Raw genomic sequence first — 21,520 nt, 5'->3', positions numbered from 1 at the left:
ACAGGTTTAAATTTTTTTTATAATACTATATGTTTAGTGTGGAGACTTGTTGAAAAAAGATTGTCCTCATTGACTCCTCCACCCTTAGCATTGGGTCTATCATTTGCACTAAGTCTTACAGAAGGAAGGTCTCCTAACACCATTCCACTGTATAGTCTTACTCAAAATTATCAAATGATGGTGAGGCAGGAATTGGGGGTGGGAGTGTTCTCTGTAGTTTTGATGAAACCTCAGTTTTAGGCAGGCACTTTGTCAAGAGATATCTTGATAGTGGCTTTCTCAATGTCACAGTTCTTGTTGTCCCCAGCAGTAGTTAAGGGTTTCACACATATTTTCAAACCCCCTCATTAAATTTCTTTTTATTCTTTTTATACAGCAAAAAGATTTCCCCTGTGCTCTAAGGATATCAGTATTTATTGTTCATCTCTCTTTAGGAAGCCATTCTTTTTTTTTTTTTTAACAGGAGAAAAGATTTGGATGAGTTCTAGGTCTTTCCAGCTGTGCCTGTTTTTCTTACCCATAAGATCTATACCATGATGGATACTTCTTAAGGCTGTTATTAAATGTGTGTGTGTGTGCATGTGTGTGTACGTACATATGTATGTACAAATGTATGAGCATGGATATGCATCATTTGGCTTTACCTTCTTCATTAACAATATCAGGTAAATGTTTCTCACTGGTGTCTGACTGATTTTGCCCAGTTAAGCAAGCATGGCTTGAATCTTCTCTCAGGCCCAATATTTCTTTAGTTTTAAAATGGGTGGTTTTTTCTGCTATTTATTGCATTCAGCAAAATCATGACTTTCTAACTTTTATTGAGGTGGTTGTAAAGGTGGGAGTGATGGTATTTCCACCTTTTCACAGTCCAGGAAGTAATCAGAGTGCTGTCCTTAGTTTAAAATATACCTGCAAATTCCTTGCTTCTCTCCCATAAAAAAATGGAGTTTAAATTTATTTTTCTTAAATATAAGCCTGCTTTCATGATTTACTTCTACAAAATAAAATGTAGGAAAAGTGATACTACATGCTTTTCCAGGCTAAGTCAAAATAAAAGATAATTTTTCTTTTGTAAGTTTCTCAGATTTTTGTTCCTTGAAAGCCCTAAACCTCCAGAAAGGATGCTAGCTTATTTGAAGCTGCTATCCTGTAGGTAGACCATGTAGAGAGAACACAGAGAGGGACGCTGAAGGAATTTCCCTAACAGTTCCAGCCCCCAGCCATATGAATCTTCCCAGTTCCGACGTGAGACATCTGAGTGAAGAAGCAATCAAGATGATTCTAGTCCTTGGTGTCATCTGACAGAATCCACATGAGACCCTGAAAAAGCCATTCAGTCAAGCTGCCTCCAAAATTCTAACACAAAAACCATGAGAGCTATTGAATGATTGTTTTAAGCCACACACTTCTATGGTGATTTGGTACACAACAATAGATCAATGACATAGAATTTTACTTATTAATTCCAATTTATTTAGAAACTCCACTCTAAGTCTATGTTGATTGCTTTTTGGAAGTATTCCTAGCGGGTTTTTATATTTCAATTAAAATGAACAGAATGAACATGATCACTAGTATGATAATAGCATTCCAGAAGCTTTTTAAAGTAACAGAAATCAGTTGCATTTTTCCCAATTCCTTACAGTTATGGAAGAAGTTCTTAACTTTGTATAGCGATTCTGTCAGTTTGCATAAATAGAAATAGAATTATGCAATATTTGGGATTCAAATATTTCATTAAATGTTGGTTATTATTTTAAGTAACACCAGAAGATGATAGACATCTCCTTTACACACAAATTTACCTAGGTTTTGCCCAGATCATTCCATTGCCCTGAGTATATGTCAGATCATTTTATAGAGCAAGTGTTCCCTGATTCCCAGTTCTATTTTAGAGCTCCTTTTTGTTCTTTCATGGGCCCATAAATTTCACTCTTTCAAACTCTCCTATAAGTATATGATTACCATATTGAATAAGCTACTTAAGGATAGGAATTATATCTCATTCAGTTAATACCAGAAACTGATGAACAGTAGCCAATTGCTATTTGCTGAGTATTTAATAAATGATTATATGATTTTATCAGGTAAAACATCAGCCTCTGTATACAGTGGATATAGATAGAGTCCTACTCTTTTAGGACATTTCACTTCTGCAGTGCAATGCTATTAACTCTTGTCACCATGTTTCACATTAGATCGTCAGAACTTGTATGGAATCTTATGGCTGAAAGTTGTGCCTTTCACCAGTGTCTTCCTATTTTCCCCAAACCCCAGATCCTGGCAATCACTTCTTTACTCTCTGTTCTTATGAAGTGACTTTTTTTTTTTAAAGATACCACATCTAAGTGATACCATATAGGATTTATCTTTTTCTGGCTTATTTCACATTGCATAATGTAATTAAGGTCCATCATATCATCATAAATGGCAAGTGTTTCTTTTACTATATATATATATATGTATATATGTGACTACTAAGCAATGCATGCCTTATAAAGGATCATTTTAGGAGTGAAAATATATATTGTGAACATAGACTATTGTGTCCACAAGTAGAATGTCTACTTAGTTAGCCTGAGATATAACTAGAATAAAATTTTACAACAGGGATAAACATCATTTTATATTAGTATGTCTAATGTTAAAAAGTAGTAGAGTATATAGTATCTCGTATGTCAGTACATAATTTCCTTTTGGTTATTTTCTGTCTCTTTCTATTGCTAATGAAGAAAGCATGCTGTTACTACACAATTGGAGACTGATTGGAAATCTCATAAGTATTCTAGGATATTTTCATTACATTAATTGCATGCTTATGCTAGGTAGCCTTGTTTACTTTTTCATTCATAAATTTTCCTTTATACACATATATAATCTGTGTGTGTATTGTCAAGTATTTCAGGTTTTTTTTTTATTTGGAGGAAATACGGGTAACTATTAAACTACTCAGACTCATAGGAAGAAGCAATCCTTTGTGTTGTTTGTGGTATTTTTATCTTAATTCTAGTTATACATCCTGAGTATGAAACTGGAGATCTGGTGGGATCTAGTGACTAAAGGCAGTGTTCACATTCATTTTAAATGTTGTATTCTTCCCTCTTATAATCTAGACATTTCCTTAAGAATTCTTGCCTCATGTTGCCTTCTCCTGGAGCAGAAAAAGGGAACTAAAGATGACAAATCACATGTTTGTTTCGTTAATGCATGGAGCTCTGAGCTCTGCCTTAGAACATTATTTGGAAGCAGCCACAGATGTGCAGCATATCTGAAAAGTAGCTCGTTTTGTCCCAGACGAGGATATTAAGGTCTTGTCTTGGATTCCTCCAGTTCCCATTATTCCTTATACTCACACTACTTCCAGAAGCAGGATGGTTCCGTGATTGCATACCCCTACCTTTGTACAAAAGATGGAAAAAAAATCTCTTCTCAGGCAAGTGTGAGATGATCTAAAGAAGGAATATTGAGAGCTGTCAGTGCATTTTTTTCACTTTCCCCTTTCATAAACTCTCTTTTTGTTATGTATGAGAAAGAGAAATTAAACCATATAACTTTGTTTAGTTGTATTTTTTAATTTTAGAAAGTATCTTTGAAATAATGGCTTGGATATGATAAAATTAAGATGTATTTTTTGTTTATTTAATATCTGTCTAATATAAAAGTGCTCTTCTCATAATTAACTATTGCTACTTCTTTATGAGTGTATCATGGCAATCGGTATTTAACTGCAGATTAAAAAAAATAACATTTATATTACAATATATAGAGATTTTCATTTTAGGTTTTGATACTGTGGAAGGTATGAATGATATTCGTTTTCAACCCAATCTTGCCTGTTAATTTATAACAATTTTTGTTTAAAGCAGTTTTCAGAGTGAGCATCTTTATGACTATTTAAATATTATTCACAATATGGACATGTATCATCCCTGACTTCTTTCTTCCACCATTCTTTTTCTTTTGGTAGTAATTGTCTAATTTTTATTTACTTAACTTTACTTTTCACCAGTAACTAACCATCAAACATCCTGTCCGAAGACTACATCTTCTGACAGTAATTTTGAGGGCTACTCTTCAGTGTGAATTGTGTGCTTTCCAGACCTGTTGTACCTGACACACCTGCTCTTCAAGAACATCATCTTCACCACCATCTTTTCCTTCCCTCCAGTGCTGGAACCCCTGGGCCCTGGTACTGCCACTTCCTATTTTTTTTTGCTTTACTATCTATCATTTTCTAGGATCTCTTTCTTTGTAAGATGACTTTCTGAGAATGTTGAAAGTATTTGCATATCTAGGGATGCATCTATTTTATATTCACACTTGTCTGATTATATGACTAGTATAGAATTCTAGCATCAAAAATAATTGCGTACGGATCTGAATTCCTTACTTCTTTGAAATGTGGATTCCAGGACTGTTTTAAGTCTTTTGAAACTGCAATTCTCAATCATTTAAGTGTCTATGTGTTTGTGTGATTTCTCTCTGGATGCCTTTAGAATATTCTTTTATTTCTGGCATTTTGAATTTCTCAATTTTGCAATGACAAGTGTTGGTATAGAATTTTAGGTTAGATTGTCCTTTAGTATGTAGAAATTTTACTATGTAGTTGATAATGTCTTCACCTTAATTTTCTCTGTATTCAGTTTTGGGGATTCTTTTACTTAGTTACTGGTCTTCTTGGCTTAATACTTATATTTCTACTAGTTTATACCTTTTTTATTGTTTTCATGTACAAGTTCTAAAATGTTTGTTTTTAGAAACTAGACGACGGGGAGAGAGAATTCCAAGCAGGCTCTGTGCACAGAGCGTGGTGCAGAGTTCCATCTCAGGAACTCTGAGATGATGCCCTGAGCTGAAATCAAGAGTCTAAATCACTGAGACACCCTAGGTGTACCTCATGTGCACTTTTAAAATAAATGTATTGGCTACATATTCAACAATTCTAATGTTTAATTTTTATACCTCATTTTTAACCCTAATAGGTCATTTTTCTTTCTAAAGGATTTCCATTCTATATCCCCATATTAAAAAAAAAAATCCTCTCTATTAATGAGTCATTTAATTTGTTTTCTTTTGTTTTGCCATGTCTTAGATATTTCTGTTGTTTTGTTTTTCTGTTGATCTGTTTTTTCTTTTATTTTAGAAGTTTTCTTCAAATAATGTATTGGACCTCATGGTTTCTTTACACTTAAGATAGATCTCTAAAGAAATTAATGAAAGCTTTGTCTTTGATGAGTGTCACTATGGGTTGCTCGAATTGGGACCAACTATTTGTATTTAAGGAAAATTAACTGCCATTAATATTTGATCCATTATTTGGGGCAAGTATGTTTGACAGAAAGGATTGTCCAGCATGCTCTCATCATCAGAAACGTGGCATGCGTGGGAGATACTTCACCATTCAGCGTGTACTCTTTCTCATTTAATCTCCTTATTTTTATATATTCCCTTCCCTCATTTGTGCTTTCCGTTCCCAGATTCTCTAAATTGACCATCTGAGAGACAGTAAACTTTCATATCTTTACCAGCTTGAAGGTTGGTGTTTCAGTTTTCAGTGGCTGCTATAACAAATGAGTAAACCTTGGTGACTTAAAACAATAAAAACTTGGGGGTGCAGAGGTGGCTCAGTCAGTTAAGTGTCCAACTTTGGCTCAGGTCATGATCTCATGATTTGTGAGTTTGAGCCCCGTCGAGCCCTGTATCAAGCTCTGTACTGACAGCTCAGAGCCTGGAGCCTGCTTAGGATTCTCTGTCTCCCTCTCTCTCTTCTCTTCTATGTCTTCTCTCTCTCTGTTCCTCTCCTGCTCTTGTTCTGTCCCTGTCTCTCTCTTAAAAATAAATAATCATTAAATTAAAAAAAATTTTTCTTATAGTTCAGGATGCTAGAGGTCTGAAATCAAGGTGATGGCAGAATTACGCTCTCCCTCCACCACCCTGCAAGCTGTTGGGGGGCCCAGGCAGGATGTACTCCTTGTTTCTGTCAGATTCTGGTGGCTTTTGTCATTCTTTAGATGGTGACTATACTGCTCCTCTGTGTCCATTTTCACATCACCTTTTCCTCTGTTGTCTGTGTCTTCCCTTTTATGTATCATATGTTGCTCCATTTTTTTTCTTTTTAAGGATGCTTATCATTAGATTTAAAGCCCTTGGTGGGAATCCAGAAGGATCTCCTTCTCTTAAGACCCTTAATTTACATTTGCAGTGATCCCTGCTCAGAATAAGGTCGCATTGACAAGTTCCAATGGTGAGGAGTAGACATACCTTTTGGCAGGCCACTATTGGATAGTTCTATGACTGCCTAGGATTTCTTTTTCTTGTACAAATCTTTTCATTTTCAACATTACACCAAATCTTTGTTTTAGAGGCATTTTGTTAGAGAATATTCTGAGTTCCAGGCCATAAATTGTTTAATGTGACATTTTTTGTCACTATAGGCACAATTCTCCTGTACTTCTTCTATGATAGTTACCCTCTTCCAACTGCTTTCCAGCTTCCATAATGTTTTCAGCCACTCTTAGCTACTGTCACCTTTCCTGACCTCCTTGTCATTAAATTCAATGACTGTTATAAATGTTCTTGTATGAGTATTTTAAGAAAGGTTTAACAGGGAGTTAGGGAAGTAGAAAATCATATGCATTGTGTTTTCTATGCTTAAGTAGAAGAATTACAGTTCATTTTACAAAATCATAAACATTATGTTTTTTAATAGCATTGTCTTGTTTTTTAAGTTTCAAAGGCACAAGAAGAATATTTATAATTTAAGGCTACATTTGTAACGTGAAAATGGTATACAACTTTTTAATCTCCATGTATTAGTGAAGTCAACAAGGTGGATTTTGTTTTTCTAATTACTATCAACAGACACTAAATTCTCTGGAGCATATAAATGTCTTGTAAAGATTATGAGTGCCCTTCCACTACATCTCTTTTTCATTCTCTGAAAACATTTGGCAAATTTCCTGTTTCATGAATCATCAAGGTTTGACCCTGCAAATAAAATAATTAAGTGAGGGATTGTGTAAATCACCATTCATAATTAATGTTTTCTAAAAAAACAGGTAGATCTGAAAATATTTGTCAGTCCACATCCACCTAATGCATTTATATGAGTATCTTAGGTTACACATAGTACCTCCTAATTCATTGAGCTAATGCTTGTTTTCTCAAACATTTTAATGGCTGAAGAATGATGCATCAATTTGCTATCAGTTGCTCGGTGTGTGGTCAACTTATTGACCCAAATGAATGGTCTACAGTTCCATTAAGCTAACTAACTAAATAGTAGCAACAACAATTAATAAAATAGAGTAAAGCTAAAATTTAAAGAAGTTAAAAGATTGCAATAGTTTATAGAATTCATAATAGACTAGCAGTCACAATCAGTGTGTGTCAGTCCCTGCTCATGCACTATTGACTGAGTCTACCTTCTGGATTTCAGTCTCTTATTTCTAAGAGAAGAACATTTGCTTGTAATTTTGTATCAGAGTCTGGCATATGGTACATATTCAGAATTTTTGAATGAACACATTGCTGGCTGGAAGGATTAAATTGTGGATGAATGAAAGAATAAAATATATGTTTTAAAGGTTTACTGAAAACCAAAAGCCATGAGGAAAATTTTTGCTACTGGTTTGGACTTCTAAAATAGCAATCATTTTGTGGAAGCTAGCAAAACACTCATTAAATATAAACCTATAAAATCCATTTGTCCTTGAAAAGGAGGAAATGGTAGGGAACAGTTACCTTTTCTCTGCTGCATCTACTGATTTATTTACCAATGAACCACAGACAATGAGAAAGGACTCAAGGGAGAGTTGAAGACTTAACCTTCTATTTAGCTTTAAAACCTAGTCGTCTCTCTATCATTTCTTCTTGTTACTATTTTATGATCTTAGAACTCAGAGTACCCTGGGTAAATGGAATACTAGTTGACATAGTATACTTAAAGAAGTTGTCTTGGAAATTAGATCATACTCTGATATTTCAGTTCTCTATTATGAAGTGTATTTTAACTTGTATATGGAAAAAACATTTACTTCACTTGTGACATCCTTGGTACACAAGTGCTAACAAAACATTTAAAAGGGTAGCAAATACACTGTTCCACAAACACTGCTGGCCTAGTATAGTTTTCATTTGGTGGCTTGTTTATTTCATCAAAAAGAAAAAAGAAATGTCTCCTTTTATTAGTTAATACCATTTTAGGGTGAAAAAGGGTAAGACTTGAAAAATTATATAATGGTACATATTTTTGTAGTTTTTTTTTTTTTTTTTTTTTGAGAAAGAGATAGAGAGAACTCAGAAGTGCAGGGCAGGCGGGGAGAATCCGAAGCAGGTTCTGCACTGTCAGTGCACAGCCCAAGAAGGGGCTCAAACTCACAAAACAGTGAGATCATGACTTGAACCAAAATCATATACTTAACTGCCTGAGTCAATCAGGTGCCATGATATATACATTTTTTTAATAATAAAAAGATAAGCAGGTACAATAAATGAGTAATAAACATATAAAATCAGGTAATTGAAATAGGCAATATAGTAAATGAGTAAAGATATACAAAAAAGTCTAATATGCAAAACTTCAAAAGAGACACGTTGTTTTTATAAAGAGTATAATTAGTGACATACTTTTAAACATAAGAATAAAGCCTAAATTGAATTTGTATATTATGATTATAATAGTTTGATGTTCAAACAGCATAAGATCAAATAACAAAAGTTAAATAATTGAAGTTTATTTTCAAATATTTATATTTCCAATATTTCCAATATTTTCAAATATCAATGGTACTTTAATTAATTTTGGATGGTTTCTGAATATTTCTGTCATCTATTTCTATCTCTCACAATAATCTTCTTCATTCATATAAACTGTGACTTAAAAAACCATCTATTTGATGCCTATGTTGTGCCAGTGTCTAAGCACCTTCATAAACCATCTCCATCTAATTTAGATCTAGAAGAAGTTACTATAAGGCAAAAACAACTAATACCCTCAATTTGTATCCAATATGATTTTTCAACAAGAGGTAATATAGTGGCTTGAGTTTACATAGCAAAAATTGAACAAAATTAAGTCTTGATTCCAACCGTGACTGAATTTAAAATCTAATTTCTTAACTTTATTATTATCACTTGTGAGTTTACATTACATAGTGTAATTAGTGAAATAATTATGATAATACAAGTTGCTATGGATGCAGAAAGTTAGAGGTAACTGCTTAGAAGGTTAGGCAAACATTTCATAAAGTAAGTGATATTTGCCCTAAGACTTGCGCTATAAAGGGCATTTCGTCAAGCAGAGAAGAGGAAGGGGGATCAAAACCAACAGCGATCCAATAGTTCTGTACCTGTGTATACAGCTGAAGGAATTAAAATCAGTATTCTGAACTCTATGTTCATAGTAGCATTGAAACTACTGTACTGTAAATGACGGAAAATAATTGCATATGTTAAAAAAATAAATTGTATAAAATAAATAAATAAATAAATAAATAAATAAATAAATAAATAAATAAATAAAATGTCCCTTTGGCACCCTTGGCGCACGGGTGTGATGATCTATCATTTCAAAAAAAAACCAAGATACAGACATAACCTAAGTGTTCTTTAATGGATGAGTGGATCAAGAAACTGTGATATATAGATAGGTATCGGTTGTAGTTCTCCAGTTTATAATTCTTACCCAAACCTCTTCCGTAGCATCTACGGTAACTGTCATTACTATAGGTATCCAGGCCAAAGAGCTATGTGATAAGTATTTAAACTGTTATCAATGTCACAGTGTATATATTCAAATGTACAATTTTAGATGGTGTAATTGAGGCCCTGTGCCAAAGGAAAATATTATAAGTGAAAAGGATTAGTCCTATTTCCTTTAAATTACATGGATATGTAGCTTGCTAAATTATCAAACCAAAATTTTCATCCTAATTATGATCCCTACTAAGGAAGGACTATGCATTCTAAATTGGACTTTGTGTTTTGAACATTTAGTCATATAACATTATGAAAATTCCTAAGGACTATTTGTTCATCACATTTTTAAAGACCCTGTGGTAAAAGTCTCTGAGAATGAATAATATATATCATAAACTATGAACTATCATTGACATAGAGACATCATACTTTCTACCTCAAATAACATATTTAAAAACATGCAAAATCCAATATACATAGGGAGATATATAATTGTAGTTTTGGTTTCTTATTTTATTTGGTACATGTCCCTGAGACTCAGTAGTAAAGAAAACATGCCTTACTTGAAAATATTAGGATTTTGAGAAATAAAAATTTGAACTTTTACTTATACCAAAATAAATTCAACAATGACCGCAGATTAAGTGAATGCCAAAAACAGTCAGTGAACGTTCTAGATCCCTGGTGGGTTTCCCAGTTGTTGGCAGGTTTCTCTTGATCACTGTGGTGAATTTATTCTGTCAAATACATCACCACTGATGCTATATTTTCTTATTTGATGCAATTCCTAATTATTCATTGTTCTTCAGTGATGTCACGAATACTGTGTTTGGCAGTTATCGATGTAAGCAATCTGCAACAAAGCTGTGTGTTTTGTATTGTTTGCCTCTGCTGTGCTACAGCATGTTCTGTTAGATGGTGGACATGGCCACCATGTAGTCTCTCTCTCCATCGATCCTCAGCCACATCTTATAATCCTAATATAATTTACTTACGAATAAGGAGCATGGGGTGCCTGGGTGGATCAGCTGATTAAGCTTCTGACTTTGGCTCCGCTCATTCTGTGGGTTCAAGCCCCGCATGGAGCTCTGTGCTGACAGCTCAGAATGTGAAGCCTGTTTCAGATTCTGTGTCTCCTTCTCTATTTGTCCCACCTCCTTTCACACTCTGTGTCTCTCTAAGAAGGAAATAAACCTTACTCATTTACATTTTACTAAGACCTGTAATTGAATGTAGTTTTCATTGAATCACACATTTCCTCGCTGTTACCGGATATCTCCTATCTAATTCTTCATTCCACACCACAGATTTCTAACATAACTAATAGACTCATCAAAATGTTTTAAAATGAACACAGGGGAGCCTGGGTGGCTCAGTCAGTTGAGCGTCTGATTCTGGCTCAGGTCATGATCTCACACTTCACAGGTTCAAGACACCCGTTGGGCTTGTGCTGACAGCACAGAGCCTGCTTTAGGTTCTCTGTTTCCCTTTTTCTCTGCCTCTCCCCCCACTCTCAAAATAAACAAAAGTCAATCAATCAATTTATGCATATATACATATAAATGAATGCATTAAAATCAAAATTAAAATTCCTTGAAAAAAGTTTAAAAATTCTACAGAAATTTGTAATATAACTTTCTTTAAATGTATCTATGTTGAGTTTGCACAGAATCATGAGAATGACGAGCTTCATTTGAATTCAGACGATATCTTGGAAATTCTCAGAATTCAACACATATATCCTTAGGTATTCATTAGTTAGGAACTGAGAATATTCGTATGCAAATCTGTGCCTACCTTCACTTGGGCTCATGCAGTTTACCATGTTATCCCAACCAACATTCAAATAGCTAGAATGTGATAGACATTAAACTATTGAAGGAGCAAAGAATGCATTTGCTTATGTAGTCTCTTTGCTGCAAATAAATTCTGGCATCCTTTTTTATCCTCTCTTTTTCATCGAGCAGTTCTGGGTCACCCTTGGTCCTGATCCTGTCTGATTACTAAGCAGATACAGTGCTCAGCACTCGCTGTCAGATGTTGCTGCTATTTTCCCAGTGGGTGCATCCTGTGACCCTGACGAGGATGCATCATACCACTGATCCCTTTGATTGCTGTGCTGATTTCTATGATTGTTGCCATCTGCTGTACGTATGAACAACAACAAAAAAGAAAACGAGGGAGAAAAACAACTAATGAAATCACTCTAAACGGAAGTAGCCCCAATTATGTATCTTCTTTGTTGCATTTCACAGACTGGAAATGAATTAAAACCTTCTAAATATCTAAGAGTTTATAAAAGTTAAGGTACATTTCAATATGCTACATATTAATGTATGGCAACACATAATTGTAATTAGCTTGAAGGCTTATAGGACAGGTGGTTTATCTTTACCTCTATACAATTCAAAAACCAACACAAAAGAAATTGAAATTGTAAATAACATCTCTGAGAAAAATTATAATACAGTACTAGGTTCCCACATACCGAATTAGGCAATGGTATTATAATTTTTACATTTACATATATACATGCATATATATATATATAGTTTCATTTATAACTTAAACATTGAGAGAATATTATCATTCCACGTATAATCAATGATTCTGCTATTCCAAATAGCCTCAACGTCACGTATATAAAATAGCAAAACTAGTATTGTTCTGTTTTCTACCTGCAAACCAGTAAACTTTCCATCATAACACAGTGATACATATTTCTATTCAATTCACTGAGTTTCATCCTATGGAATTTAGGGCTTTTCCAGCTCCTAATTTGTTTTGAGACTGAAATCACAAAATAGAAGGCATAATTCTTCAATTGAACTACCAATATCATGTGATACGAAACTCAAATGAAAAATTAGAGTTTGCTTACAAGATGAAGGGGATGACAATGTATTGTTTTCAAAGCACAAGGAAGTATCTTTGACATGAAATCTTCCTTAGCTTTTATGTGTATTAAAATATGTTCTTAAAAATAACACTAAGATTTTAGAAGATTAAGTCTGTACAAATGTGAGAAATACTGAGCCCTTGATGTTCTTTTATTTTCTGCATACAATGAATACAAGGAACATTAGGACTGTTATCACTGAAAGTGAACAAAATTTACAGAGATAAATTAGAAAATATTAGAGGTTTTTACAAATGATGTTATTTGACTAATATATATGGATTTGTGCTTTGGCCAAGAGGAAGAATTTGTTTATGTTTTTGGGTATATTTTTATGTTCACTCTTCTTTTAATGTGTATTCATTATTTGCAGAGGGTAAAATAGTTTGTCTAGTGAATTAATTGGAACACTGTTAGAAGCAGTAAGAGAATTTAATAAGGTAGCTGCTCACAAAAGTAACATACCAAAATGAAATTATCCTATATACAAAAAAATATATATCCTATATACAAACTTAAAATACAATATATTTTCTAAAAACTAAGAATAAACATAATAACAATTCTTTTGAGGCACTGAAAAAGAAAGTTAAATAACTATAAGAGAATAAAAATTTTTAAGCTTATTCTCTTTGATTATCTGAAATAAATGGAATTAAAGTTAAAATAATAGAATAGTTTTACATACTTACAGATTGGTAAAAATATTTTAATAATGATTATTTGATTTTTAATAGTATAAAAATATCCAAAATATTTGAGAAGCAGAGCAACTAGTCGGAGATCCTATGATATGAATCACATTAAGTTTCACTCAATTATTGAAATTGATTAGTTTTGGATATGCTTTAAGTAAATTCTTCTCCTTCTTAGAAATATCAACTATGGTTTTAAAATATCGAGATATAGCAGCATTATAGGTTAATTAAATCAGGAACACTTGTGGTTAAGTCCAGGTGACATTATTTCTGTCCCCAAAGTTCTCTCCCCTTCCAGTTGATTCTAATGTGCAAGAAACATAAGTGTTGTAAATAAATTCGCCTGTGAAGCGATCTAAATACACTTTCAGAAGTCTTGCTCTCTGGCTTTCTCTCCACATCTACTTCTGTCATTATTCTTGGCAACTACTATGTTTGCACTGGCCTTTCAATTTCTTGACCTCCTGAGATTGAAAGTTTTTGTTGTTGTTGTTGTTGTTATTTGATTGGTTTTTTCTAACTCTCTACTTCACACTCTCATTGTTAAGAGTTCTTCCTGTCTTCATTATCAAAAGTAGTTACACATTTGAAGCATTTTACATTCTAATAGTTTGTTATTATCTTTGTTAGGTCACTTATGCTCACATCATTATTCTAGCAACTCTTTGTTGGTACATCCAATTAGTAACACTACAAACAAGCCTCACCATCTCATTTCTCCTCTCTTTACTCAATTTATATTCCATTTCAAATAAACTTAAGCCCTTTTTAAAAATCATTTTTTTCATGAATCCGTCCTCTGCAATAATGGCTGGGGAAAGACCAGTACATCTTAGGCTCTCCTGGTTGTTTACAGTCCTGCTGGAGGAGTTCTAAAATTATACTGAATGATGTCACTTAAATGTTATGATCATGCATCTCTGACAGGCATTCAACATTCACCAAATAACCTTGTAAACTTTTTAAAATATACTTGTCCCTATGTTATGGACTAAATCGTGGCTCCCTATCATCTCAATCCTTTTTTTTTTTAAATATTTATTTTTGAGAGACAGAGTCTGAGCGTGAAAGGGAGAGGGGCAGAGAGAGACACACAGAATCCAAAGTAGGCTGCAAGCTATGAGCTTTTGTAACACAGAGCCTGACATGGCGCTTGAACTCACAAACTGTGAGATCATGACCTCAGCCAAAGTTGGACACCTAACAGACTGAGCCACTCAGGTGCCCCAAGTCTTATGTTGAAGCCCTAATTCCCAGAGTGACTATTTTTGGAGATAGGGCCTATAACAAGGAAATCCAGATTGAGTTAGGTTAGGTCATTAGAATGAACCCTTATAAGGACCCAAATCCTTATAAGAAGAAGAAGAGACAGGAGAGTGCTCTTTCCATGTTGAGGGCACAACAAGGAGCTGGCCGCTTCCAAGCCAGAAAAGAGATCTCACCAGGACTCACCTTGAGGGCACTTGATCTTGGACCTTTAGCCTTCAGAACTGTGAGAATGGAAATTTCTTTTATGTGTGAAAGAGGAAATACAATGTTGGATGGCAAGTAGCCTATTCTGCAAGTGTTCCGCAAAAGGAGCAAACATTTTTAACACATTTTAACTTGCTATGTGGGAAATTAAATAGCTATATCCTGGTTAAGGAGATTGTAGGGAATGCATTACACTGCTCTCTGGTCCTTCTGACAACAGCTAACCAGTATCTAGTTAATGCATATTTAGGGTTGGGTCCTGCCTGTGCTCATTAATTCCATAGACCATGTTATCTGTGGAATATTTTATCTTGTTCTCCACCCTGCTTTTGGCATCTGTTCTTATTTAGTCTTGGGAACTCATTGACTTTTGCACACTTAATATAGTTCTTATTGGCACATAGCCAAAGATGTATTGTGCAGTGTTTTCCCTATGATGTATGCCTAATAAATATGGGAGCCTGAGAAGACCTTGGGGAGACTTCCCTCAGCATTAATTTCTCTGGAAATCTCTGACTCCACCCTTTCCTGATTCTCTTCCTTTATCATAGCTATTTGATATAAGACTTCTTTTCAAAATTTTTTTTTTGATCTCTAAATGTTGGAATTTCATAAGATTATCTCCCTGGCTTTTAGTATTATTTCCATCTGCACTCCTATTTCTCACTTGATCTCATAGAATATCATTGCTTTAAAATTCATCTCTATGAAGATTGATCCCTAACTTATGTTTACTTTGTTTCTTACCTGATTCACTCTTCAACATCTCAGCCTATGATTCCCCCAAAAGTCTATGGGTCATATGAAACTTACTGTAACTGAACAGAACTCTTAGACTCATCTTAAAAGATTTTTCCTTCAACTTCATCTCATTTAATTACACATCTGCCGATTTTCTCAGGCAAAAACTAATTAATAATTATCCTTTTTTTACTAGGCTTAACCAAATAAAATAATGAACATCTTTTTGGATCTACTTCCAAAATATGTTACCTTTTTTAAAAACTATTTAATGCTTTGCGTCATCCCCATTTCTTAATTCTAAATCTGCAGTCTCTCTACTAGGCTATTGAAATGGGCTTATACTGGTCTTCTGAACTATTACTTTCTACATAATCTGTTTTCCACAGTACTATTATATCTTTTAAAATAAAAAAAATCAGATTGTCATTCCCTTTCCAAAACCTTACAAAACATTCTGTGTAACTATATTAAAATCAAACTCTCCATTCTTCCACAATATGTAAACTTGCCTAGCAATTTTTCTCTTCATGTTTTTTTTTTCTTTTCAATGTCTTACTTTGAAAGAAAATAAAATACTATAAAAGTACTGCAAGACTAGTAAAATGAAGTCTCATATATTATACACCTAGGTCGGAAAATCATTAAAATTTGCTACCTTCTCTTATATCTCTGCATATGCATGCACACACACACGCACGCATGCACGCACACACACACACACACACACACACACACACACACACACTGTAGAAACTTTCAAAACCTATGTGTAGGAAACATGACACTTCATGCCAAGACATTTCAAAAATTTTCTAAAACTGTAAACATTCTTTCACATAAATCCAATTTAATAATCACATTAAGAAACTGCAATGATGACTTAAAATTGAATTATAAAATCTAACATAGTATTAATATATAGGTTTCCTCCATTGTCTCAGTAATATTCATTGGTGACCTCTGTGCCAACATGGAGATAACAGTCCCTGTATTTAGAATTGTTTCTGCTGAATTGTATCCGTACACCTGGAAAAACATATTTACATTTTTGCCTAGAAATGAAGTAGTAGATATTACCATCTCCTTTCTTATTTTTTCTAGTTTTCCATTCAGTTGCTAACATAATTATTTGTAAGCACCATGCTTTTTATTTGGCAATCATTCATGAGAAGTCTGAGGATTACATAGCTTATTTTATCTCCACTTATTGTGTTCTAGTGATGTGTGTGAAGAAAAGGAGTTAGCCTTATAGAGATTTTCTGTTATCTTCCATTAGTTTTCCTGGATGTCACTTCTCTAAAATTATTGAGGATGATAGTTCCATTTGATGCTATTCTAGGCTGTTGCTAGTGATTGTGTTTTTGAATTTAAAGAAGTTAATTTATTTACATTATTTTAGATATTAAAACCTTGAGATTTTGATTTGAATTTTTTTGTCCAAAAGTGTATTCTAACTTATAAATCTAAAGATTTTATAATCTATTATGACAGAAAATATAATTAAGGTGCATGCATACATGTAGGGTAGTGGGAATATGTATAAGATTTATAATATGGAATAAAATAAGACAAAATTCAGAGTTTCTTGAAACATTACTTAAAAATAACATTTCAAAATATCAAATTATAAGTTATTCATAGTAAAGAACTGATTTGCTGCATTTTTTTTACTTTTCGATTATAAAAATATAATTTGCACTCTCCTTTTACAACAGGTATATGTTCAGTACATACAGAAAAAATGCACTTTTAAAAAATGAGAAATTGTTTTCAAAACCTATATCAGACGGTGTGATAGTTCACAAATCTTGATAAGATCAGGTCTGTAGAAACTCCAGTTAAATCCAAAAGTTGTTTGATGACGCAGTCCTATAACTGAAGTTAAGACAACTTACAAAATTTCAGCAAAGAAAAAAAAGATGAACTGCTGTTATAAGCTACTCAAAACCTATTGTTCCTTACTTCAAATCATCGTTCATGGGCTATCTCTTCTGTCACCTACCTCTAGGCAAAATTAAACCTAATCTGCCAGAGAGAGGAGTCTCTTCAATTCTTAAAATCCTTCTGGAAACTAGATACTTAGTTCCCTTAATGTCAAAGTAACTTTTAATCAGGAAGCTCCTCTCTGCACCTAACCTCTCTTGGTATATATTTAGTTCATTTTCTTTTGTGTAGCTCAAACAGAAATATTTGCAATTAATAAAAGGCATATTTGAGCAAACTGTTTTCCATCGACTTAGGTTTTCTAAAGTAAAATTAATCTGGAATAAACATTTAAGCAAAGGGATGACCGGCATGGAAGTTAGAGTTTAGAAAATTGTTGTAATCATAAAACAGCAAAGGACACAGCTACCGGGAAATTCACCAGAAAGGAATTAGAAAATTGCATTCTTTGTTATAATAGAGTGGGAAGGGAAGTGAGAATATTAAAAGTGATAAAACCTGAGGACTAATAAAACAGTCTGCAATAAAGAATACATAACTTAGCTTAAACATGAAAACTGAAGTAGAAAAAGAGAAGAACATGTTGAAATGACTTAAAGGTTATCCTAGAAAATTTAACAAAGGCTTATATATATTTGTGTGTGTATGTGTGTGCACTCATATGTATGTCAGTTATAAATATATCTACTGTTTGTTATAAAATAGTATATGCTGTTTTCTCACTTAAAATTATATATATATTTTAAAATGTTATATAAAACTCTTACAATTTCAATTATTTGATGAGGACATTTACGAATGCACACATGAATCAGTTATACTTTTTTGAGCATCTGGACTTGATGAGTGCATTGTCATTCACTTTGTGTTAATTACAACATTATAGACACCAGTATTACTATGTGACATAATTCTGCATTTAGACATTTCTTAAAAGCAAATTTGGCAATGTCGTGAATTTTTTTTTCCTTGCTGACATGGAAAATATCAAGTAAGTTATTTCCTTATTGGTCTTTCAGACACCAAGTTGTCTCAAATACTAAGTTAATTGTACATTGTCAAATTGTAAATAGCCCCTAATTAAAGAGCCTCTCCTTCAGTCTCCTTCCATATGATATATAATCAATAATTCTAATGGTAATTTTCATGGATGAAATAGATAAAAGGAGACACTGAAGTTGTATAATAGATCAATGTAACAAATAATAAATTGTAATTAAATTAGATACTTTTAAAAACCACATCCCTATAGAAACTTCTTTTGGCTTATGGTGAAATATCAGGAATATTATGCAAATTATCCTGGATCAATATGATTCTATTTATCTTGTTCAAAGCAAATTAACAAACTCTCCTATCTGATGAAAGCTGCCTGTGCTACGTGTCATTAAATGTTTATATTATATAATGCATTTTAATTTAATATTAAGGAGAAAAACATACATACAAATATATTATCTATATTTAATATATATTTTAAAATTCAAACATATTCTTTAGAAGACAAAGGATTTGTTTTAATCATACATCCTTTTATATTTAATTATTACCCAGTTAAAATCTTCATACTATGAACCAGTACTACACTTTCAATGAATATAAAATTTGAAGGATATGACTTAATATAACTTTTGTCCTTAGGGACCTTATTGTTTCTGGAAATGTAGGCAGATACGAAATACACTTTACAGAAGTTCATGAAAATTAAAGCCATACTTGAAACATTATAAGCTCTAAACATGTTTAGATACTTTTGATTTTTAAATTATTACTTAGTTATAAAAAATGCAGTAAATACGTGCTAAATATACTCCAAAAAACTTGATGCAACTAGAAGAGAAATTTAAAGATTTTATCAAAAAGAGAAATCTTTCTCAATAGGAAAAAATATACATATATATGTACATATATTAAAAACAAAATTCTTGAAAGTGTCATCAATAATGAATTAATTTTTTCTAAGCATATTCATATGTCCATCTGTTCCCATAACTATAGAATTACTAGGGATCCCATGGGAGCAATGATGAAAGTATCAGCTATTTGTTTCAAAGTGTAAATGCTTATGGAAAATCATTCATCAAATGCTTATTGAATCTACAAGGTTCCAAAATCTGTGAATAATATCATGAGTATAACCTACCCCTGCCATAAATGTGCTTAAAACTGAGGACTGGATGGACATGAAAAATCAGTAATAATTGAGTAAAGCAAATACCAATTTAGATGGAAACACAGTGATATTAAAGAGCTAAAATTTGATCTCATTATATAAGAAACTGTAGAAAAATGCCACTTAATTTGACTCCTAAAAGAAAGAAGGAATGTAAGCAAATGATTAAAGTAAGAGAAATACTTTTGGAAAAAAGACACTAAAGCCATTTTTTTTTAAATTAAGAAGATAACAATGGAGAAAGGGAGAAAATAAAATAAATAATAATGAGGGGAGAAAAAAGGAAGAAAACACAGCAAACTGTTACAAAACTAAGAACTCTAGGACTACTTTGGTTTTGGAGCAAGCATCTTCTTTTGAACTGTATGTCACAAACACTATTACTAATGTTCTTGTTTTACAAATGTAGTTAGAAACACTATTGGATCATTCTAAAGATTATAATGATAAGGCATAGCTAAAGTTAACCAAATACCCAACAGTGAAAACTTCTGTATCTTTTGCCAAATCATGGCTTATTCAAATGTCTAAGATGTCCCATTTTAGAAGCTAATAATTGTAGTACAAAATGTTCTCTCAAATCAAATATGAAACTGACAGAATAAAGTGTTTAACTCTGATCAAGTAAGTCAATGTCAAAGAGTAGTTAATTTAAATAATGATTTGTTCTTTTACCCAAAAATTATCTTTACTTTTCAAATATTTCATACTATGAAAACTCTAAACTGAACTAATATTCTTAAAGTTCCTTTTAAATAGCTATTCACAATAAAATTCTATTCCAAATAATGTACAAAGAAGGTAATTGTTAATAATTCATGGAACGTGATAACTGGTTTTGAAGATGTTACCTTCCAACTAAGCGTTATGATTCTCAATGGCTCAGGTTATAGTAGCACGTGAAAAATGAATGAATAGCTCCCAAATCAACTGCATTATATAGCCTTGGTTGGAAATATAAAAATATGACTTTGGAGGATACGGGGGGCGCTGGGGAGTTCAGTTGATTAAGCAGTTGTTTTTGGCTCAGGTCACAATCTCATGGTTCGTGGATTTCAGCCCCATGTTGGACTCTGACGCCTGCTTCGGATTCTGTATCTCCCTCTCTCTTTCTACCCCTACCCCACTTGTGCTCTTTCTCTCTCAAAAATAAACATTTTTAAAAATTAAAATATATATGACTTTGGGAAAATCCACCTATTATCAAACAAGTAGATAAATTTTCTGTAGTCTATAGTCTTTTCCTTCTGGTTTTTTAATCAGAATGTCAAGTACATAATGCATCCATTTTTTATATTATTTAAGAAAATTTTGGAATATCCAAACATCTTGAGTCAAAATAACAGATTACCCTTTCAATAAAGTACCATCATGAGGAAAATGCTATGTTTTGAAGTTTGTTTTTTAAATTTTTAATGTTTTTTTAAAAATTTTTAATGTTTATTTTTGAGAGAGCAAGATAAGAGTGCGGGCACAGGAGGGGAAAGAGAGAGGGAGACAGAATATGAAGCAGGCTCCAGGCTCCCTGCAGTAGCATAGATCCCAATATGGGGCTCGAACTCACCAATGGTGGGATCATGACCTGGGCCGAACCAACTGAACAACACAGGCACCCCAGTTTGTATTTTTTATTACATAAATTTTTCCTAGACTAACATATGCTATCCATGATTTACTTTTTCTTAAGTAAAATCTAGGCTTTAAAACTCATAATAATTTTACTAGGGAAATACATCAGCCTACTTAATGATTATAAAACCATATAGAACCAAATGTAAATCTTAGGAAAATCAGTTGACAACCATTTGGCTATAGAAATGTCTTTTTCTTAATTTTATTTTATTTTTTAGATTTTATTCATTTATTTTGGAGAGAGAATATGTGCACAAG

Source organism: Suricata suricatta, chromosome 4 (genome assembly GCF_006229205.1).
Source record: "Suricata suricatta isolate VVHF042 chromosome 4, meerkat_22Aug2017_6uvM2_HiC, whole genome shotgun sequence".
Classification (NCBI taxonomy): Eukaryota; Metazoa; Chordata; class Mammalia; order Carnivora; family Herpestidae; genus Suricata; species Suricata suricatta.
Note: the sequence above shows the minus strand (reverse complement) of the source record.